Source organism: Podarcis cretensis (assembly GCF_951804945.1).
Source record: "Podarcis cretensis genome assembly, chromosome: 7".
Taxonomy (NCBI): domain Eukaryota; kingdom Metazoa; phylum Chordata; class Lepidosauria; order Squamata; family Lacertidae; genus Podarcis; species Podarcis cretensis.
In genome coordinates, this window is record NC_137176.1 from 22789008 (window position 1) to 22812327 (window position 23320).

Below are 23320 nucleotides of genomic sequence, written 5' to 3' on the forward strand. Positions count from 1 at the left end.
AGTAGACCATATAATTGATTCAATTCCTTTTGTTAGGAAACACACAGAAATAATAATAATAATAATTTTATTCACATGCATATTTTATGGCATAGTATAAGATGATATGCAGTCTGTGGCGAGTGAAAAAGACATTTTGAAAACTTGTTCAGAAAGTGCCTTCCAGGATGAAATACCATATGTTATATTCCTGTTCAATGTACTTTCAGATGAGTTATAATTATAATCCCCTGAAAAACAGGGTTCATCATGAAAATGCTGACAGCTAACATAATGAAATGACACTTGCAATGAAATAATGAAAATGCTGCAGCAGAAACATGTAAAAATAAGACAGGTGGAGGAAAATCCATCACTGCCTGCATCTTGAAGTAAAAAATGAGCGTAGCCTGGGACATGGCCACCTGAAACCAGCAAATGAGACATTACTCAGTTCTCTACATCAAGTGGCCGAGCAGAAAACAGAAGTGACAGACAAGCTGTGAAATAGGTTTTTAAATATATATTTCCCATTGTGGAAAAACTGTGGCCTCTCCCCACCACTTTCAAGATACCCTTCAAATCAGGACATTGAGAGACTTTTCGGTTATCTGAGAGCTGCAAAGGTGGGTGGCATCACATGGTACAGCTTCCTAAGACTGTACCACTTCAGAAAATAGGTGGAGAACTGCATGTTTGAGAGCCATCCTGGATTTTAAAAAAACTCAAAAGTTTATGAACGTATAGAAGACTTAATATTCCTTCAATTCACGACCGGGACAAGGCTGATCGTAGGGAGACTGTTTTAGGTAAAATGACTGTGGAACCTACAATTTGTGCTCCATCTCACAATTCCAATCACCTGATTCTGGTCCAATGGAATTGATGGCCAACTTCTTCCCAGCGCCTGAACTTATTCATGCCCCAAGTCTGGCAGTAGGGACTCAGCTACACTGGCAAAGAAAAAGCCCTTTATATGTGTTGTTTATACATTCTAACACTGCGACACCAGATGGCACCGTGGAGTTCTGTTTTTGCCAACCAGGTTTTTCATACAAAGTTCACAACACGTTTAACTGAAACCTCTCTTTGATGTGTCTAGATCCAACCTAAATGTCATTACCTATTGGGTAAGGGGGGGGGAGTATGTGAGGAGGTCAGGTGATCTTCTACCCATCATTGCCTAATAGCAGAACTTCCTCAGAAGGTTGAATTTACTCAGAGAAGCAGTTTCTGAACGAATATTTCTTGGGCTCCCACCCATGAAAGCATTTGACAAAATACTGCTCCTCATTTTGCCTCCCATTAACTGAGAAGAATTTCAGTTGCTACTACCTATCAGTTGTTACTCCCAGGGAGAAAATTCCCCACAGATATTTGAATAGTGGTTAATATCATTTTAATATGGTTGAAGGAAGCAGTGATCTTGTACCCTTCCTCCTCCAGTCTTCCTGTCATGGCTTCCTTCATGCACTACAGTGGACTAACAATGTGGTTTCGTTCAGGATGAACTAACCTGAAAATTTCTCCAAAGTGAATTTTCTCCGTGGATAGGTTTATCTCCTTCCCGTAGCCCAACTGTTGGAACAATTCAGCGAAGTAGGCACCCCAGTTTCATGACCTGAAAACAGAGTACGGAATTCCAGGAGGCCATTTTCACATTCTGGTATCCCCCTCTCTTGATGAAGCAGTTGAAATTGATTTTGCAGTTGCTTTTGCACATAGAAATCGGCTTCCAAGTGGGGATTGGTATCACTAGATTAGAACAATTCAGTCTAACCTGTATTTTAGAAGTTTAGGGAGCAATCCTACACACAAGAAGTTGGCATAAAGCAAGACGGTGTAAGGTAAACTGGTGTAAGGGCGGGATATCAATAGCAATATTCTTATAATTATTATGAGATAGGGCGTCCCTATTTTCATCAGATAAATGTTGGAAGGAATGGCTTAACACCCAAGGCAGCCAAGTTATTTTGCCTTCTGAGGCAGCAGATCCCATGAAACACTTCTCCTCTGGGTAAACAAAAATGCTATAAAAATAAATCAAATAACTAACCATCTGCTGATATCCCAAATCAGCCACTTGGGGCCACTGCCTCACTCTGCCTAATGGCCCATCTGGCCCCGCTTTATCCTAAATTTATATTTTCTTGTGATACCACGCATCTTTTCTTTGTTTATAGTCATACTTTTACAAAATCAGATTCAGGGGGGATGTGGGTCTGTGGAGTTAATTTGACAACATGATTTTGCTTGTCTGCTAGATTAATTTGAAACCCTGGGCTGTTTTGTGTGTGTTTTTTAACAAATATATTGCAATCTGTGGGCAACCTCAAAGAAAATGTGGTTTATGAGCTAAATCCCTTTATAATGCTGACATGCACCTGCCAGACAAAATGTGCTGTAGAACTGGACACTTATGATTAATAGATACAACTCTGAGTCCTTTCAGTAGGCTGGGCCTGCAGGGCTGTGTGGCCGTTTGGGATTTATTTATTTTCAGTGTTGTGACAGTACAGCGGAAACTAGAAATATAACAAAGTCTATAATCCCATACACACTTGCCATTGAGCTTTGTGGAGCTTACTTCTGAGTAGACATATATAACATTGCACAAAAAACACCATTGCTTCAGAAATGAATCCTCTAAACAGAAATTAAGCCACTTCCCTATCCTTCTAAGGACCAGAATAGTTAAGAAATGGAGGATTGTGTGATGTCGAAGCAGCTCTAAAAATATCCCTGCTTAAAACCGTTGAGAAAATATATTCTCTCTCGCACACACTCCCTATCCAGAGTTTATGAGTGAAAAGGTTGAGTTGACTATCTCCATATGGACACATTGAGATTAAAAATTTAAATTAATCCCTTTTGGGTTGAGAAGTCAATTTAAGTTTTCATTAAATAACGACGAATCCTTGTTTCCTTCCATGCAATTTCTACAGTTATTTTTGTTAATCGTTACTCCAGTCCTTGAACCCTTTTGAATCTTAAATCTCCTGTGTCTATAGGGAATACCTTGCTTCGCGAGATAAGTACTATTGATTAATATGACTATTGGAGCAGGAGGGGGAAGAGAAATATTGTCCTGAAACAGGAATTTAGTATAAAAATAATGGCCACATTTTGGAATGTGCCTTGCATGCCAACAGATACTGTCTGAGAAAGCTGTAATGAGTGCTCAGGAGTAGCACACTGCTAAATCCATTCTGTCCCTGCATGGAATTGCAGGAGCTCCCCTTTTGAGCATTACAAACTAAGAAAACAAAAACAAAACAGGAAGCAGGTCTAAAGTGGACTTCTTGTCTCCCTGAATGTCCAGAGCAGCTTTCAGTAGCTTCCTGAAATATGGAGAGAGGAAGCAACACTGGTTGCTTTCTCCAGAAGTACTGGCATTTATCATGAATAAAAAAGAGGATTATTAAAACCAAAGTCATGCCAAATACAGTGGTGCCTCGCAAGACGAAAAGAATCCGTTCCGCGATTCTCTTCGTCTAGCGGTTTTTTCGTCTTTTCGGCTTTTAGCAGCTTATCGGCTTAGCGGATCAGCTGATAAGCGGCTTAGCGGCTTAGAAAAAGGGGGGGAGGAAAAAAAACCGCAGGAGCTCGCAAGACATTTTCGTCTTGCGAAGCAAGCCCATAGGGAAATTCGTTTTGCGAAGCGCCTCCAAAACGGAAAACCCTTTTGTCTAGCGGGTTTTCCGTCCTGCGAGGCATTCGTCTTGCGGGGCACCACTGTACAGGCTGTGATTAACTCCTCAAAATACCTCACCGAAAGCTTCACTATTCATTAAGCCACCCAGAAGGGTACTTTGGCTGACATACTTCCCCTTTGTCTTTGAGGGGAACTGCATATTCTTTCTTTATTCAAATCTTTATGTTCTGCCCTAAAATAAAATAAAATTCTAAACACTGCATTAAAATAGTTCACCAATAAACGGATAGTGGTTATCACACATGGACAGTCTATCTTCTCCTTGTTGTTATTATTTACTTAATTATTTCCCACCTTCCCTCAAAAGGGTGGAAATGTTGGAGAAATTTAAAAAGAGTTTCCTAGACTGGAGGTTTTAGGATCCACAGGTGAGAGCTGAGTACAGGGTAGGGACTGAAGAGAGAAAACTTACCCTAGAAGGAGCATGGTGCTTATCTTTCTGCTTTTAGATGCTTCTTTCTTTCCTTTTTCCTATGTCTTAAGTAGATTTCTTTATTATTTAAAAATGTTTCTTATGTAACAAAAATACATACAACATCTCTATTTTCAAATCATAGAGTCCTTCATACAGGTTGTTTACATTCAGAGTGAGATATTACTGTGATAGGCAATATGGGGTTGGGAGAAAGAAGTGGTAAGAGAGAGAGAGAAAGAAGTAAGGAGACAGTAAACTTTCATCATTTTGCTGTGGGTTAAACCACAGAGCCTAGGGCTTGCTGATCAGAAGGTTGGCGGTTCAAGTCCCCACAACGGGGTGAGCTCCCATTGCTCGGTCCCAGCTCCTGCCCACCTAGCAGTTTGAAAGCACATCAAGTGCAAGTACATAAATAGGTACCACTCTGGTGGGAAGGTAAATGGCGTTTCCGTGCACTGCTCTGGTTCGCCAGAAGCGGCTTAGTCATGCTGGCCACATGACCCAGAACCTGTACGCCGGCTCCCTTGGCCAATAAAGCGAGATGAGTGCCGCAACCCCAGAGTCGTCTGTGACTGGACCTAATGGTAGGGGTCTCTTTACCTTTACCTTTACCTATGAACATTACGAGCACTTTTTGTGTAGAAAGGAATTTAATTTTTGTTGGCAATGTGAGAGATCAGAGGGCTCAGGGTGGGGTTGGTTGCAGTCGGTTAGGGCACTCATTTCTGTTCCTGCCTCCTTCCCTCTCTTTAATAGATTGACTGGTTTCCAACCCGACAGCATCCCTTTAAATATATTTCATTGTCCAGATATTTGCTGCCTCAGGACTCAGATGCTCCCGAAGATGTTGCAATGTGACACTCCAACATGCGTCTTTGGAATGCTAATGGTTTCCTTCCAGCTGTTTCGAGAGCATCTGCCACACACAAATAAAGTAACACCAAGGGCACAACCCTCCTCATTACCTTCTGCTGGAGGATGCAGCTCCCTCCAGGGCAGAGAAAGTTCGTTCTTCAGGCCCCTGAGGAGTCTAAACACAAACAGGAGGTATTTAGGTAGCATTAAAATGCATGCTTCAGAAACAATGCGGTGACATATGCCACACACTTAGATGATCCTTGCAGCAACAAGGCAAGGGGAGACATAATTTGATTTATTTAGATTAATACAAGGAAGGCAAGAGGCATTATCTAGAGTGGTGAGACGACATGCTAATACAACTGCAAGTAATCCCATCAGTCTCTTCTTGTAAGGAAATCTAATTCAAGACCTGTCGAAGCCAATGGGAAATTTTAGCTTCTTCCAACCCTGGCTGCAGCTCAAGAGAGATCTCCTGCCTATTGGATAACAAGACATCATGTAACAATTAGGGATGATGGAGGAACTTTTTTGTTTCATGTAAAGTGACCTGATCTGTACCCCTAAGATGCTTGTGTGGCTCCTAATGCATTTCTGCAGCTCAGTCAGCATTTCCCTTTGAGTTGTAAAAGGTAAAGGTAAAGGTAAAGGACGCCTGGATGGTAAGTGTGCTGCGCACATCTCCACTTTCAGGTCGAGGGAGCCGGTGTTTGTTCACAGATAGCTTTCAGCCAACATGATTAAACTGCTTCTGGCGCAACTGTGATGGAAGCCAGAACGCACAGAAATACTGTTTACCTTCCTGCTGCAGCAGTACCTATTTATCTACTTGCACTAGTGTGCTTTTGAACTGCTAGGTTGGCAGAAGTTGGGACAGAGAAACGGGAGCTCACCCCATTGTGTGGACTCGAACTGTCAACCTTGCGATCAGCAAGCCCAAGAGGCTCAGTGGTTTAGACCACAGTGCCACCCGCTTCCTTGCCGATTGGTTGGTGGTTCAAATCCGTGCGATGGGGTGAGCTCCCGTTGCTCTGTCCCAGCTCCTGCCAACCTAGCACTGCTGCGATGGCTAGGCCTTGGCTGTCAGTCTTCCCGTTAGAGACTTTTGTATGAGACTACTGGTACCTCATGCAGCTGCACATTTATTTGCACATACTTATCTACTGCCTCCCTTGAAACAACTACTGGCCCAGCACAAGTTTTCTGCGTGCTCATTGGATCACATATAGGGTTCTGGATTTTGGGCTGATGAATCTTTAGCTTGCTTGCTGCCTGTGTTGCCAGCTGAAATTTCATTGCTCTGTGCAAGTGTTGATAACTCAGTGATTTAATGAACAAGATACCATTCAACTCCATTCCAAGGTTCTTAACACAGGCCTGCAGCAGATTCTCATAGCCTAAAGGAGAGGGATGATGGTGGTGGAAGTCTGGAGGTATGGTTGGGACTATGCATCAAAATTATAACACTTTACCCATATAAATTACCAACATATTTTTTTTGACTTTGATGCTGTGGAGGGAAGGAATTTGTAGGGAAATTTTCCCACTGAATCAGTTGGAGACTGTAAAACTCAGAGGCTAATGATGAAACCGAATGAAACAATAATTTCACTCCAAAATACCTGTCTCCCTTCGATCAAACTAAATGAGGTATAGATTTATTTAAACAGGATAGCAGCTAGGGTCAAGCTGGCTGGATTCCCCCACTCCCCGGCTTTTAATTAGAGTATAGAATATTTTCAGCATGTAGTTTTTTCTAACGCGTTGAGGCAATCTTAGAATAATGTGCTACTTAATGTATACATCTGCTAGGATGTCAAACTGTATCTTCTGAAATTAGTGAGCACCGATTTTTCTCCCAAAGCATTTATGCTAACTAAACTAAAAAAATTAACCCCTTGATCCTCATTCCCAGCTGCAACCAAGTGTGTTTGCGTTCAGTATCCTGCCTTCTTACAAAAATTTTAAGGAGGCTAGCCAAGTAAATAAATAAATAATTAAATAAACTACATGGCTAAATGTGAAAGAATTACAGAGAAACAATGAACAAGCAACTTTTGTTTTTTTAAATAAAATTACAGTAAGACAAGCAAACTAACAAACCAAGAAGTCGTTAAAACAAATTACCCATTTTAAACAGGGAACAAATACAATAAAAGCTTAATCTGATTCTTTGAAAGGCCAACAGAAGAAAATAGATTTTGCCTGGCACTAAAAGATAATAATGATGGCATTTGGTCAACAGATGCACCTGTTTACCCCGGCCATTGGAAGTAAAGATGGAGGAGGAATCCATTTTAAACAGATTTATGCAAGGACTCTACCCGCATAGGATTGTTTCTTGCATTGAGCACCAGCTTACATCTGAACTACCTGTGCATTGCTGGGTTGTTGTTTTTAAAGCCCAAATGATTATATACAAATTATATGTGGAAATAATTTTTATGCCCACATTAGGTTTTTTCTCTAAAAAATAATGTCAAAAATTAGGGGGGAATCTTATACAGGGATATATCTCCCCCCTGAGTCCCCCCTAATAGAGGGTTTCTTCTACATAGGGGGTGTCTTATGGGCGGAAAAAAATATGGTATATATAATATTTATATCAAGCCATATAAAATTTATATAAAAGAGGTGGGACTTCTGGTGACAAGGGAGCAAGGCCACCTGTCATTTCTTGTTTGACAAATAGTAGGTACTGTGTTTTCCTTTGGTTGAGGATTCTGTATGCTGGGACTCTAATTTAGTTTATGAAACCCACCCTGGAAAATTAGAGTGAAGGGCAGGTAAGAAATACCAGAAACATGTAGCATAAACAAACTTGTTCACAGAAGGGTTTTTATAACTGGAGGGCCAAAACTGAGAAGCTCCTTTCTCTAAAAGATGTCTGCCTCACCTCAGAAGTGCTTCCTGGAGAAGTGCTTCCTATATCTCTATCACTATTCTTAAATTGCTGTTTTAACTTTGTGATGTTTTGATTGGCTTGCTATATGTCATTGTATATTGTGTATTTTGCAATTGGCTTTATACTTGCAAGACACTTAGAAACCACTTTTGTAATTCAGTGGCATATAAATTAAAGAACATCATGGTCATGTTCCTGTGGAATAAAGCAGTCTTTCAGATTTCATTTAGAGCTTTGAAACTGAGCCTGGAAGCAAACTAGGGATGCTTGAGGAATTCAGTCTTTGTCTATTCCAATAACTGTGTCTAGGTTTTCTATTTCCAGGAAGCAGCACAGCTAACACACACCGCTGAAGTTGGTGGAAGTTTATGTAACTGTATTTGACCACATCCATCACTTGTTCCCTTATTCCCACCTCTCTCCTGTTTGTTTTCTTCTTCACTGTTGATCTTGTATGGAAAGGTCCTTGGGATAGGGCCTGCCTTCTTTGCTCATTTACAACTTCTATAAAATGTCACATACACTGCCATATGAACAAATACTTGCACTGTGGTCTAAAGCACTGAGCCTCTTGGGCTTGCCAATTGTAAGGTTGGCAGTTCGAATCCACACAGCAGGGTGAGCTCCTGTTGCCTTGTCCCAGCTCCTGCCAACCTAGCACTTCAAAAGCACACCAGTGCGAGTAGATAAATAGGTACTGCGGCGGCAGGAAGGTAAACAGTGTTTACATGCGCTCTGGCTTCCGTTACAGTGTCCCGTTGCCCCAGAAGCGGTTTAGTCATGCTGGCCACATGACCCAGAAAGCTGTCTGTGGACAAACACTGGCTCCCTCAGCCTGAAAGCAGAGATGAGGGTCGCACCCTATAGTCCAAATTGACTGGAAGTTAACTGTCCAGGGGTCCTTTACCTCAGCATTGACCCAGACTATCTTTGCTTCCTTCCACCCTTCCTCTCTGCAGCTCCAGCAGTTGTGGCAGTCTTTGACAACCTGGTGTCCTCCAGATATGGAGGGGAGAAAATCTGAGTTTGCCTTCAAGGGCTGACTGTTTCCACCTGCCTTGCCCCATCGTGCAGCCCTGAGAGCCTTCACAAGGGAGCTGCTACCAGAAGAATTCTGAAGGGGCCTTTTGGTCTTTGGCATTGAGGCATCAGAGATGGAGGGCGAAAGTGTTGCTAAACCCTAAACCTAGACAGCATCTTAAAAAGCGGAGACATCACCTTTCCAACAAAGGTCCATATAGTTAAAGCTATGGTTTTCCCAGTAGTGATGTATGGAAGTGAGAGCTGAACCATAAAGAAGGCTGATCGCCAAAGAATTGATGCTTTTGAATTATGGTGCTGGAGGAGACGCTTGAGAGTCCCATGGACTGCAAGAAGATCAAACCTATCCATTCTTAAGGAAATCAGCCCTGAGTGCTCACTGGAAGGACAAATCCTGAAGCTGAGACTCCAATACTTTGGCTACCTCATGAGAAGAGAAGACTCCCTGGAAAAGACCCTGATGTTGGGAAAGATGGAAGGCACAAGGAGAAGGGGACGACAGAGATGGTTGGACAGTGTTCTTGAAGCTACCAGCATGAGCTTGACTAAACTGCGGGAGGCAGTGGAAGACAGGAGTGCCTGGCATGCTCTGGTCCATGGGGTCATGAGGAGTCGGACACGACTAAATGATTAAACAACAACAATGACCGCTCCCCACTTAAAACAGGGGGCGCCTTTTGCGTGGACGCGTGCAGCCCTGGATCTGGAGTGGCCCCATCAGCATAGGCTTTGCCTTCCCTCAGGTGGGATACCTGGAGTTCCCCGCCTACCCCAGTGAGTTGCCCAATCCCACCTGGGGGAAGCGTTGCCAGGGAAACCAGGCCAGGTAAGGGGAGGCATTACCTGCCCACACAATAGAGGGTGGATCTTGGGGCCGCAGGCCGTGCCGCATGGCCTCCCCCGGCTCCAGAGGCCTAGCTAGGCCTCAGGGTGGCCTGGCTGGGCCTCGGGAGGCTCCGCGGCCTAATCGGGCCTTGGGCGGCCCCGGAGCCTCCCCTGGGCGGCGGGGGCCTTCCTGCCACCCCCGCGATCCTGCCTCCCCCGGCTGCAGAGGCCGCTGGCAACTCTGAACCTCCCCTGGGCAGCAGGGGGGATCTCTGCAGCCGGCGGGTATACCCCCCCCGAGTCGGCCCCGGGGGACAGTGTGGGCCCCTGCTTGCCCCACCCCCCCTTAAACTGTGTGGCGGGGGGTGGAGCCACATCACGGGGCCCTGCCAACCCACTGTAGGACTGGTCTCTGTTGGGGGCGTGCAGGGCCTGCTTGGGGGTGGCCCCATGTCTGCAGCCATTTCAATGGTGACCGCATGGCGGCGGCCATTGCGCTGGTGGCCACATGGCGGCAGCCATCCTGGATCTGGCCGCATGGCAGCGGTCATGCCTCGGTGGTCCTCAGGCACACCTATAGCCTCATTAGGTACGTATTGGTTTTACATATCACCACCATGACTTGCCAGCAGGTGCAGCGGACAGCAGGCATCGCGCTCATTATCGTCGAGGGGAGACCGCCAATGGACCTCAACTGGAATCTGTGCAGTGATTTTCTAAACTATTGCTTGTTTTATTTTGCAGCCTTCAGTAGCGATTCCTGCTGTGACTCAGTTCTTGCCTTATCTCCTCCCCTCCCATTATCTGTACCATTACCTTTATCACTAGTGTGTGTTTGCAAGTTGATAGCTGGCATTTCATACCAATCATTGCCCCCCCCCTTGTTTTCCGGATTCCCTAGCATACCCCACTCTATCAGCCCCACACCATGCCGCCAAAGCATCAGGCTGCTTCTCCTCCCCGCACCAGAAGGGGCACTGTAAGGGGCGCGCCCACCAAGCCTGCCCAGAGACAGGCGACTGGACAGCGGAAGGCGCGTCCGACCAGGGAGGAGCAGGCCAAGCCCAAGAAGACCGCACCCAAGAGGGCAGCGGCACCTAGAGGGTCTTCTGGGTCCATAAGCCCACTAGCCTTGGCAAGCCACACCAGCAAGGGGTCGGTTGCCAAGCCGAGACGTACAGAGAGCTCCTCCTCTACCCGCTCCTCCCTTAGTAGCAGTCTCTCGCACTCGGCGCGTGGTGACAGTAGGGATAGGACCATTGCCCGGCTGAGGCGCCGTCTTGAGCGGCGGGATTCACACAGAGGGCGCTCTGTGTTACCTCACAGCCGCAGGCGAGGGCGCAGTAGCAGCTCCGCTGACCGCCGTGCTCAGGAAGGGGGATCACGCTCATCATCCGCATCCACCAGGCGCAGAGGTAGGTCCCCCCGTTCCAGCTCCTCTGACAGGTACAAGAGTGACAAGAGCCCTGAGTCGCGCAGATCGCGTCATCGCGGGAGGAAGCACCACAAATCCAGGAGGAGGGGCCACAAGTCCAAGAGGGACTCGTCTGGATCATCTAGTTCCTCAGGTAGGTCCAGCTCCACTGATAGTGAACAGGGGGGGAGCATCAAAGGCTATTGGGTTACAGGCCCCGACGCCCCAGGGCTGCCGCACTGGGTCTGGGGGCGCCGCAACCGGAGGCACAGGCGTGAACATGGTGCTATTGCGCCGTGCGGGGAGGAGGGCATTGACTCCAGAGGTAGAATTAGGAAATCCAACCACAAAAGAACCGACCAGCCCCCAGGCATTCGCCTGCGCGAGAAGTTGCGGGAACGCATCCTTAATGGGGAGTTCATGGATTTGTTTGATCTGCTATCCCCTGCCGCTTCGACAGCCCTAAAATCTAAATCCGCCGAGCAGAGGAAAAAAGATAAAAAAGTGAGTGTTGAGCGTACCTTTCGTAATTGGCTCACTGCATACACCACTTACATGGGTATTATAGTCGCTAGTTACCCTGACAGGGGTTGGCACCTGACCAACTACCTACTCATCATCCTAAAGGCTGAAGCCATATCTGGGGGGGAGGCGGCACTCGCCTATGACCAGGCATTCAGGGAACGGGCGGCAGTGGACGACACAGTTAGATGGGATATCAAAGATGATGACGTGTGGTCTGAGTTGGTGTCGCCGCTCTTCAAGAAAGGGCCCGACAATGTGAAGCAGTCCAAATATCAATCCAAGGCCCCCAAGAGATCTTGCTGGGAGTACAACAACGGCTCCTGCTTCAGAGAAAAATGTCGATTTGCTCATGAATGCGAGCGCTGTAGTGGATCTCACCCCACCATGAAATGTTTTCGGGGGAAGAAGCTTTTTTGAGGCTCCCGCGGATCAGGCGCAGGCACATCCCAAGACAAAAGAGAGGCCGGAGCCTCTTCAGGCTCCTCTGGCGCTCAGCAAAGCAAAAACAATGCCCGCAAATAGAGCTCTCCTTTCCCTAGCCCCCTCACCCATATCTCTATCAGCAATGCTGCCTTTGTTACACCAGTACCCCAATAAAGAGGCAGCAAAATACATTGAGGAGGGCTTTAAGGAAGGCTTCCGCATCCCAGTGGTAGGCACCCCCTCATGCACCAATCCCCCCAAGCAAAAGTCTGTCCGAGATATGACACACATTGCCGAGAAGAAGATTACCAAAGAACGCTTGCTGGGGCGAGTGGCAGGTCCCTTCACAGAACCTCCATTTCCAAACTTCATAGTGTTTCCACTAGGTATTGTACCTCAGAAGGCCCCAGGCGAGTTTCGATTAATACATAACCTTTCTTACCCAAGGGGTGGGTCAGTAAATGATGCCATTCCCCAAGAACAATGCTCAGTCAAATATGCATCTCTTGATCAGGCAATCAGGCTGGTTAGGGAATGTGGCCCGGGCGCGCTCATGGCAAAATGTGACATCGAATCAACCTTCCGTCTGTTACCAGTCCACCCCGGGGACTTCTGGTTGCTAGGTTTCAAATTCCAGGACCAATGGTACTTTGACAAAGCTATGCCCATGGGCTGTTCCACCGCATGCGCTGCATTTGAAACCTTCAGCACATTCGGGGAATGGGCCATGAACCGCAGGTCAGGGTCCCACCGCATTTCCCATTACGTCCAGCCAGCGGGCTCAGACGCGTGCGCTGAGGCGCTGGCATGCTTCATTCAGCTGGCAGCTGAACTGGGCATCCCGTTGGCAGCGGACAAGACTGAAGGTCCAACCACCGTCATCTCATATCTGGGTATTGAACTGGATTCTGTCAGCCAAACCTCTCACCTGCCCCTGGCCAATCTTGCCTGCTGCCTAAGGAACAGCTACAGGTGCACTCTGATGCCTCTGGTCGCTTTGGCTTCGGCGCTTACTTCAGGGGTCACTGGTGCGCGCAGCCTTGGCCGACATCTTGGCACGAGGAGGGCATTACACGTGACTTAACTTTCCAATCCTAGTGGCTCTCCGTGTTTGGGGGACCTCCTCAAGGACACCAGGGTGTGCTTCTGGTCGGACAACCAGGCGGTGGTAAGAATCATTGCGAAGCAATCCGCAAAATCCAACAGGGTAATTCGCGTGCTCCGTCTCTTCGTGCTGGAATGTCTGAAAGGTAACATCTCCTTTTCTGCGCGGTTCATCCCGGGCCTCAATAACGACATTGCAGATGCCCTGTCTCGCTTTCAGATGGAGCGCTTTCGCGACCTAGCACCCGAGGCCGATCAACTCCCAGAAGCCTTTCCGGAGGACCTCTGGGAAATTGGACAGGAGAAGTGACAGCAGGAGTTCTGAGCGCCCTTGCACCATCAACGCTGCGGTCCTACACCAGAGCATGGTCCCAATTCGAGGGGTTCAGACATAAGTTTGGCTTACGTCGCAGGCGTACAGCTAAGAAGTCTGATGCGCTAAAATATTTGGTTCACCTAAAGCGTAGGGGCATGGCCCTTAAAACCATCAGCCTGCACAAGGCCGCCATCTCCTACTTAAGCAACTGTTTTGGCTCCCAGACCCCTGTAACACTTTCCACGTAAGGAAGCTTATTGCAGGGTGGTGTCGCTCCCACCCGCCCATTCCAGATAAGAGGAGGCCAGTAACCATAGAGATCCTCCGGCTGATCTGGGATGCGCTCCCCAGTATTTGCTGGTCCAACTATGAGGTCAGGCTCTTCAGGGCAGCCTTCTCCCTATCCTTCTTTGGTGCACTCCGTATCGGGGAGTGCATAGGGGGCACATTGTCACCTCATCGCAGGGGCTTGTCGGTGGCTGATATCAACCTTGACAGGCGCATGATACAAGTCAAAATCCAAGCCTCCAAAACCGATCAACTAGGTAGGGGTTCCACGCTAAGTCTAGCCTCCTCCCCACACACTGGACCATGCCCTGTCGCGGACACACGCAAATTCCTGAAGGTAAGTCCTCCGGGACCAGGCCCCCTCCTCATTCATGCATCAGGCCGCCCCATGACCCGTTGCCAATTTGTCTCAATATTGCGTAAGGCCATCCATGCTTGTGGAGGCGACCCGGCACAATTTTCCGGGCATTCCTTTTGTATTGGTGCAGCAACCTCGGCAGCTGCAAGCGGCCTCCTGGCAGAACACATAAAAGCAATGGGGCGGTGGCATTCAGCTGCCTTCAAAGGCTATATTCGAAACAACCAGCAGACACTGACAGATACCATATAATCCTTTCTTTCAGGCTCAACCCCCAAACATGTGTGGATCTTCGGCCACAGCATAGTGCATTGGGCGGCCATCCATGCCACTACTGGTCCAGGCGGAGAACATCGGGGTCTGCAGCCAAAGATCTCCATTTCCTGGTTCGGCCAACGTGGAATGCGATGGGATGCCCTGCTCCTTTGGTTGCGTCACGAACTTGCGTTCCGCCATCCGCCAAACGCGGTTGTGCTCCACCTTGGCGAAAATGACTTGGTCGTGCAAACGTGTAATGCGATGGGATGCCCTGCTCCCTTGGTTGCGTCACGAACTTGCGTTCCGCCAAACGCGGTTGTGCTCCACCTTGGCAAAAATGACTTGGTCGTGCAAACGTGGAATGCGATGGGATGCCCTGCTCCCTTGGTTGCGTCACGAACTTGCGTTCCGCCATCCGCCAAACGCGGTTGTGCTCCACCTTGGCGAAAATGACTTGGTCGTGCAAAAAAAGCATAATTCTGATCAAAACAGCGATCGCGGACCTGGAAAGCGTACATGCCGCTCACCCCAACATCATGATTTTCTGGTCTGAAGGAGCTATTTCGGCCCGATGGCGTGCACCTATCGGACCGTGGTAACGAGCGTTGGCTGAGCGACATCAGGCATGGCCTGATTGACTGGTTGGAGGATGGCAAAGGGGATTTTCAGATGTAGGTAGTCTTGGCGGCGAGACCGCAATCTTTGCGGTCTCGGGTGGCGGTATCAGGCCTTGGGCGGAATCCTTTAGTCCATCTTCCTCTTTGCGGCGGCGATACCAGGGTTCCCTGTTAAAGGGGTTTTTGAAGGGAGGCTTTGGCCGTACGCCGAAAGGTCGTCATTGCTCTCCCCTGCGGCGGCGTAACGGGGGCGGCTATCTCTGCTTGAACATATGTTCTCCAGAGCCGGCCCATCCCCCCCACACACACTGGATAACCCTGATGCTCCCTAGGTCCCCGGCTGGGGACTAGGGAGGGAGAACGCCCAATGCCTGAGCCAAGGTCTACCCACATTTGAAATTTAATAAAGTTGTGGCCAATTTAATCCCATAGCACGTTGTCTAGAGTCGTTATTCCACATGACGGGGGGGACCACTCGGGATCTGGGGACTCCGCCTGTCCGCGCAATGTGATCAGTTTTCATGGTGAGTTCTGGCACCACTTTTTCTAGAAGAATAGCAGTGGTTAGAACATATGCAGGGGTGTATCAAAACTAGCCTTCTGTACAAAGGTAAAAATCGCATTGGCTGCTCAGCCTACTTTTGCCTCTGGTTGGCTGTACCCATCATTGGCAAGTGGTTCCTGGAAGGCTGCTTAGAGTGGAATGCAGTCCTCAGACTGAAAAAGTGTCCCAACCCTGTTGTAGCTACTCACTGTGTCCTAAGGCCGCTTCTACATGCACATTCAGAGGCAATCTCAGCAGTAACTTTAAGGCATCAGTAGCATCAGTAACCCAGCAAGTCTCAGCCTTAGCTGTCCTGTAGAGGAGGCTCAATTGCATCTCAATTTTCAAAAGCTGGTTGGCATTCATTTGGCCTCTTTGCCTGTCTTTACAGTGACCAGAGTAGGTAGATTCAGTGAAAATGTACAAGAAGGCCACAGGGTGGCTTGTGGAGTCATCCATCTCCTGTCATTTCACTCCCAGCTTCAGGCAACCTGAAGGGCACATTGAAAATAAGATTCCACATGCGGCAAAGTGAACCAAGTTGGGAAAGTGCACACAAATCAGAGAAGGAAAAATGAAACACAAAATGGTTTGAAAACCACAACCACAAAGGACAACAAATGTACAAACTATCAAATCCCATCTTCCAGGAAAGAATATACTTCAGATAGAACCAAGGACAAACGTAGGGGTGTGTGTGTGACCACAGAAGGGTGGTTTGTTCATTTACATTAGAACAAGGTGCCCTATTCAAAATGCCATTATGGAAATGGTCCAAAGGGCAAGATTCGAAGTGGAAATGCAGCCAATCAACAGATTCTGGTATGACAGAATTTTGTCATCACCACCTTGGCCTGAAGCAGCAAGATCAACAATAAGGGGGCATAGTTAGAATGTTTGTTATTATAAATTAAAATTTCACTCTCTTATTATTTAGAGGATTCTTGTTTCAAGGACCATAGCAATAAAGAGAGCTCTTTAAAAAGATTTATGTAATTTACTGTTGAAGAGAAATATAATCCTGAATAGATACCCCACTATGGTTTTAAAAATGTTAACATGGCATTGAATGAGATTACTGTGAGTTTTGAAAAGCTAAATGCTTGTTCATGGATTATAGTATTAATGATCATAGGGAATTTTGTGAGTGAGTGTGTAAGTGTGTGTGTGTAGTTCAACTCCCTTTTCCTTATTTGATAGAAGCGTCTTCCATTTTCTGTGTTGTGCTGCTGTAGATTCTTGGGAAAGTCGGGCATTTTTTCAGCTCAGAGTTGGCCCAAATTGCATGGCATAAATTTTGGGAAATTTTGAATATAAAACACAAATGACATTAGGGTTTGTTTGTTTTTTCAGTGTTGGTCCAGTATAAAGAGAATAAGATCACATATATATTTAACTTCCTATCTGATCATCCCACCCCACATTTCTTTTTTAAAAACATTACCTATGTACCATGGGAGTGACTTGTGTTGAAGAAGGAACTGTGACACAAAATCCATGTGCCAGCCTTTCAAATGCAAAAAGAGAGACTGCAAGGATGGGTTCATTGGATTGAGAAATGGAACAGTGGACACTTAAAAAAAATAAAGAAATAGAAGGAGAGAGTGGGGTAATTTTCTGCACAAAATGCCTCACAGAACCAGGTGAGATCTGTTGGTTTTGCTGGACAGGTTGAATCAACACGTGTTTCTTTTTCTTCTTCTTTCTTTCCCTGTCAGAAAATGGTTAACAAATGGCAGCCTCTGATTGGCTGTGGTTCCAGGAATGAGAGTTTAAAAAGAGAGGATTTGAAGAGAGTCAGTTAGTTGAAGTTTTTGGTTGTGGTTGAGGTGGGTTGCAATTGAGGTTGGAGAGGTTGGGAGATAGGTAGGGAGACAGGTTAGGAGACAGACTGAGGTATAAAGAGTGAATGGGCAAAAGAGTTGGTTCTGGGGAGAAAAAACAACTTCCGCTCTGAGCGTATTGTGAAGGACAGAGTGTGGTGTCCTGTAGGAGGAATAGACTGGAATTTTACTGGGAGGCAGAGGTTGAGCCAGAAGAAGGAAGTAGGCGCTGCAAAGCAACAGCCTACTTGGGACTCAAATCTAGTCTGGAGGGGGGAGATTCTTCCAAAGGAAAAGAAGAAACTCTCAGACCCAGTGAAGGGAGGGGGTGTGGAGAGCCCTTTGGTCTATTACTTAAAGTACCTCAGGAGCAGAATTGTTAAAGGATGGTAGATAACTGAAAGAAAATATCACCATATAAAGGAACCAAATCTATAAAGCAAAAACAACTGAGGATGAATTAAAGTGAAATTGCACTGTATTCCTGAAGTAACCTAAGTTGAATCTATTCATGTTATTTACAATCTTGCCTCAAATAAATCTTTATTGTTTATTTAAAGAAAACCTGTCTGAGACTCCAACCTACTAGTTATGGCCTCATAAAGGTCCCCTGCAGGACACTCTGGGCTAAAATTTTAAGGGGGAAGGTAAAGAGACTTTTGGTTAAAGGGTTGTTCAGTGAGGTGGGGGCAATTTGTCTATGTGAGAGATGGCCCAACGGCGCAAGAGGAAAAAGTGTTTGCATTCATGTGCTATGTAACTCAACACGTATAAATTGCTTTGACTCATAAGGCTTTTAATGTGTATAATAATTCTCAGGCTCTGTCAAACAGGTACCTGTTTCTCCCGGCGATCTTAACCTGAACGTTTCCCCTCAAGATGAATTCCTCTAATGTTTTCCCTATCTCTGCAGGGAGAAAAGAAATCTCAGTAACACTCCGCACGCCAATCTGGTGACCTTTCTTACATTTTCTGTTTCTGGGAATTTAATTACAGATCTAGTCCTGCATTAATTTCTGTTTTATCCTGTTAGTATTCCTCACCCCAGTACAGCCCATTATGAGCTTAAAAGTTCATTGGCTCACATCCCTTGCTTGTAACACATCATTAATATGTGGTCAGGTGAAATGATACACCAGCTCTGGAGCCACATGACTGGGGTAATGGGCTCGACTGAACAGCCTTTGGATAATATAAACTGTCTGTGGTGCCTTGTGCTCGCTGGCATTGCCTTTTTGTTTTTGAGAAGTGTAACTGGATATTCAAGCCAGCAAAGGAAAATCCCGCAGGGCAGGCTAGAAGCCAGGAAGAGTGCCCAGATCATTCCAGAGGCAAGAATATGGAATAATATGGAGAGTCCCTGGCTTTTCGTAAATAGAATTGTTTATGAACCGTGACCAAAACGATAACTTTTAAGCCTCTCATGCCTGTACTGTGCTTCGAAGAACCCCAGAAAGCTTGGGGGCATGCTCAGCCAAAGTGATGGCACTTTTAAGCCCCTTTTAACTGAAGACACTTCAGTTTTTTGGGAGGGGCAGGTAAGGCCAAATTTCCATCCACTGGAAAAAGTACAGAAATGTATACGTTTGTGGAAATTGTAGATAAGAATGCATATATCAGTGGGAAATGTGTACACAGATACAAAATTGTGTTACATTAGGGGAAATGGTTTGCAAGTTGTGTATAATAGGTTTAATTGCATGCACAGATGTGTACATTGGAAGAGATGTACACAAAAATGCTGGCAAACTTTTTTTAGGGCTTAAAAAAATAGCAAACTGGGAGAAACTGAACTGACAGATTTTTTTCATACAGTGAAACTTATTTATCAACAACCAGGAACCAGGAACCATAAACCCTCATATAAACCTCCATACCTACCTAAGTGCAAACAGCAATAGGGAATGGATTCATTCTCATCCTCTCAGAACAGATGATTAGGCCCAAGTCAATACAGTGGTACCACGGGTTACATACGCTTCAGGTTACAGACTCCGCTAACCCAGAACCTTGTCCCTTTCATTAAAGTCTCTTTGCCTCCCCTTCTCCTGCAATCTGAAAGGACATATCTGATGACCAGGGAACATTACCAAATGTCAGGGCCAGATTTAGGTTTGATGAGGCCCTAAGCTACTGAAGGTTAATGGGGCCCTTTATATGTCCAGCTGTCCTTTGTCAACAACAAATTGTCATTGTTTTTTGTGTTGAATATATGTTATATGGTAATTTATGGACCTAATAGGTATCTGAAGCCATTTGCACATAACAAAATATGTATTTTATCAAAGTAACTGTTGGACATGAAATACAATTAATAAGAATTATATTAATAGTGAAATACAATTACATGGGGGGGGCAAGAGAGTGGGTCCCTAAGCTATAGCTTGTTTAGTAAAGGTAAAGGGACCCCTGACCATTAGGTCCAGTCGTGACCAACTCTGGGGTTGCGGCACTCATCTCGCTTTATTGGCCAAGGGAGCCGGCGTGCAGCTTCCAGGTCATGTGGCCAGCATGACTAAGCCGCTTCTGGCGAACCAGAGCAGCGCACGGAAATGCTGTTTACCTTCCTGCTGGAGCGGTACCTATTTACCTTCCTGCTGGAGCGGTACCTATTTATCTACTTGCACTTTGACGTGCTTTCAAACTGCTAGGTTGGCAGGAGCAGGGACTGAGCAACGGGAACTCACCCCATTGCAGGGATTCGAACCGCTGACCTTCAAATCGGCAAGTCCTAGGCACTGTGGTTTAACCCACAGCACCACCCGCGTCCCATATAGCTTGTTTAGCTTATACATAAATCCAGCATGAAGAACACTTATGAAGTCCTTAAAAGTCTTATAAGACTCTCCCTTAGAGTCCCTTAAAGTCTAAGTCTCTCTCTTAGAGTCCCAGCTGATCAGCATGTTGCTGCTACGGATTCCCTTCTGAAGAGCATCCTAGCATTGTGCCGTTCTTAGGCTACCCAAGCAGCCTGCGAATCTATGCTTCCTGAAGCATGAAACGCCTTCTGCAAGCGTCACGATCCCAAAGGGGGTGGGGAAAGTTACACAGGAACTTAAAATGCTGTGTGTAGTCTAGCGGAAAGAAACACCTATGCAGCATTTTTTTTAATGACATTATTTTTGATTAGACTGGGGCTATGCAATGCATGTCAGACAGTTTTTCTGGGAGCCTGCAAAACAGTAAGCTCTAAAGAGGAGGTTTTTGGAAAGTTAATACCCACAGCTGGGCATGGCTAAAGTTGCATTTTCCTAATAATTGCATGAAAACAAGCTTATGGCTCATTCAGCGTTTGAATATAAAAAAAACAGGCAGCTTAAATTGAAAGGAAAAACATTTTGCAAAAGCTTCCACTTTTTGCCACCTCTTTATTTGGGTGTAACTCATAGAAGCATAGAATTATAGAGTTGAAAGGGGCATAAGGATCATCTAGTCCAACCCCTGCAATACAGAAATCTTTTGCCCAATGTGGGACTTGAACCCGCGACCTACTGCTCTACTGACTGAGCTATCACAAAACCTGTTCTACCTTGTTTCTACGTTACTTTGCTAGTTAAAAGAAATATCTGCAGGAAATAGTATTTAAAAGCATATTTTCATACACAATTTCAAAATATGCCTTCTCAATTCATTTTCTCTCAAAATATGTATATTTTTGAGCCAAGAACTGCATTAGACCATCCGGGAAGTGGAAAACCTGGGAGGGAACTCAATTCATTTGAGCCCAGTAAGATGTGAATCAGAATTGATATTAGAATTTACAAAGCACAAAGCAAATTCCTCAAGTGTCTGTAGAACTAAACCCTACAATGCAACTGTGAATTCCAAGTTAAGTGTGCGTAGGATTGCAGCCTTAAAGCCTGAGGGGGGGTGTGTATCTAGTTTTCTGAAAGGAGTAATTATTATACAATTTGTGCATGAATCCACAAACTTCCTTTTTAAAAAGAAAACAAGCTTTAAGCTGCTAGTTAAATCATCTCTTTTTTTAATGACAATAATAACTTAACCATATGCTTGTCTATAAAAGGCTACAATACAGTAAATAATGAGCCTTAAATACTGCAATTTTCAACTTAAACAGGCAATAGCAGTGCCCATGAGAAAGTATTTACATTTTATTGTCTCTCCTTTTTCCACACAGTAATATGATTTCTTGTAAGTACAATGATAAAAAAAGGAATTTCAAGTGGTTCCAACAGTTACATTGTATACTAATAAAAGCTGAAAAATACATAGTAAAGCATGAATACCTATCACCTTAATGCAATTCTTTTTCTCCTATTCTTCCAAACTAGTGAAATAAAGTCGACATGTCAGTTTCCACTGTGACAAAAGACTGAAGGAATATTCTGATTAACATGGTTTTGGTCACCCAAATCCACGATATCACATATTGTACCAAGAATCGATGAGATTTTTGAACCAAACCCATGCAAGCCCCATGCAATATCAACTGAAATATTCATAGGCATGAAGAAACATTTATGCATAAATGCCGCTTCAGGACTACAAAACCCATGTTGCAATGAGACTGTTAGTGCAAAATGTATACACATCATTATCACGGACACATATCAAACTATTGACCTAACATTGTGTATTTGGACCTGGGCAGATTTTGATGTAACCAATGTATGTTTGACAGAAATGGAACTGGAGATGGAATTCTATCTGTGGATTTAATAAATCACTGTGACTCACTCAAACGATGTCAGTGGCTCCTGGCTGGTTGCCCAGGAAAGTATAAAGACAAGGAAAAGTTTATTACAGTCCTTTTTTATTTCAAACTTTAGAGAGGCTATAGAACCCAGCCTCTTGGATAATGGTGTTGTCCCAAGTGAATTTCCACCCCCCCCCCCGTCTTTCCCACTTCCTCATTCATCAACATCATCACCTCCTCTATAGGTGCCTCTAAGTTCCCTCTGTCTTCAAGCTCTTTGCTCTCCTAAGTTTAAGGCTCCCTGGGTTCTGGGAGATGGAGGGCCTGAAATGCTTTCTAGTGATAATGTGTCAGCCAGCTGCTGCTCCAGCTCTGCTTGCTCCTCCTCTCCCATTGTTTCCCAACTTTCTCCCTCATCTGCCTCTGAGCTGTGACCTTCCTCAAGCCCCTGTTGTAAATCTAAACTATCTTCCTCTTCCTCCTCCCTGGAAGCATCAGGATGGGGAGGGGGTCTCCACCACTCCTCTTCTGCCCAGTCCTTGGCAATTAGTTTTCTTTAACAGTGGAAGCAGGTTTTCAGATTATATACAGCTCTTCTTCAGGCTTTGATTGTGAGAGCAAAAAATGAACATCCAATACAGTGGTACCTCGGGTTAAGTACTTAATTTGTTCCGGAGGCCAGTTCTTAACCTGAAACTGTTCTTAACCTGAAGCACCACTTTAGCTAATGGGGCCTCCTGCTGCTGCCGCCGCACCACCGGAGCACGATTTCTGTTCTCATCCTGAAGCAAAGTTCTTAACCCGAGGTACTATTTCTGGGTTAGCGGAGTCTGTAACCTGAAGCGTATGTAACCTGAAGCATATGTAACCCGAGGTACCACTGTAGTCTAGATAGAAACAGGCTGATGGTTACTTGGTTGCAGAAGTTTACTGGCCATTGCTGTTGGCATGGAGATAGTCTAGGTTGAATGCAAACATGCCATTCTGATGTAGGCTGATGGTTACTGGGTTGCAGAAGTTTACTGGCCATTGCTGTTGGCATGGAGATAGTCTAGGTTGAATGCAAACATGCCATTCTGATGTCATGTGTGATGTCACAAAGAGGATATGCTTTAAGTCTTGGTAAAGCCAAAAGCAGTTAACAGTCAGACTGCATCTCAGCACTGTCAAGATGGATCTCCACAATAGGTGATGAATAGTTTTATTTGGAGGATATATTAACTTTAACTATTAGGGAAATGGGACGCAGGTG

General features: G+C 45.5%; 1 long non-coding RNA gene across 1 annotated transcript in view; it reads left to right on the forward strand.

The window, feature by feature from the left end:
- The window catches only part of LOC307220945, a 367696-nt gene that overhangs the window by 343708 nt on the left and 668 nt on the right, over positions 1 to 23320 (forward strand). The gene's annotated exons all lie outside the window — the stretch shown is intronic.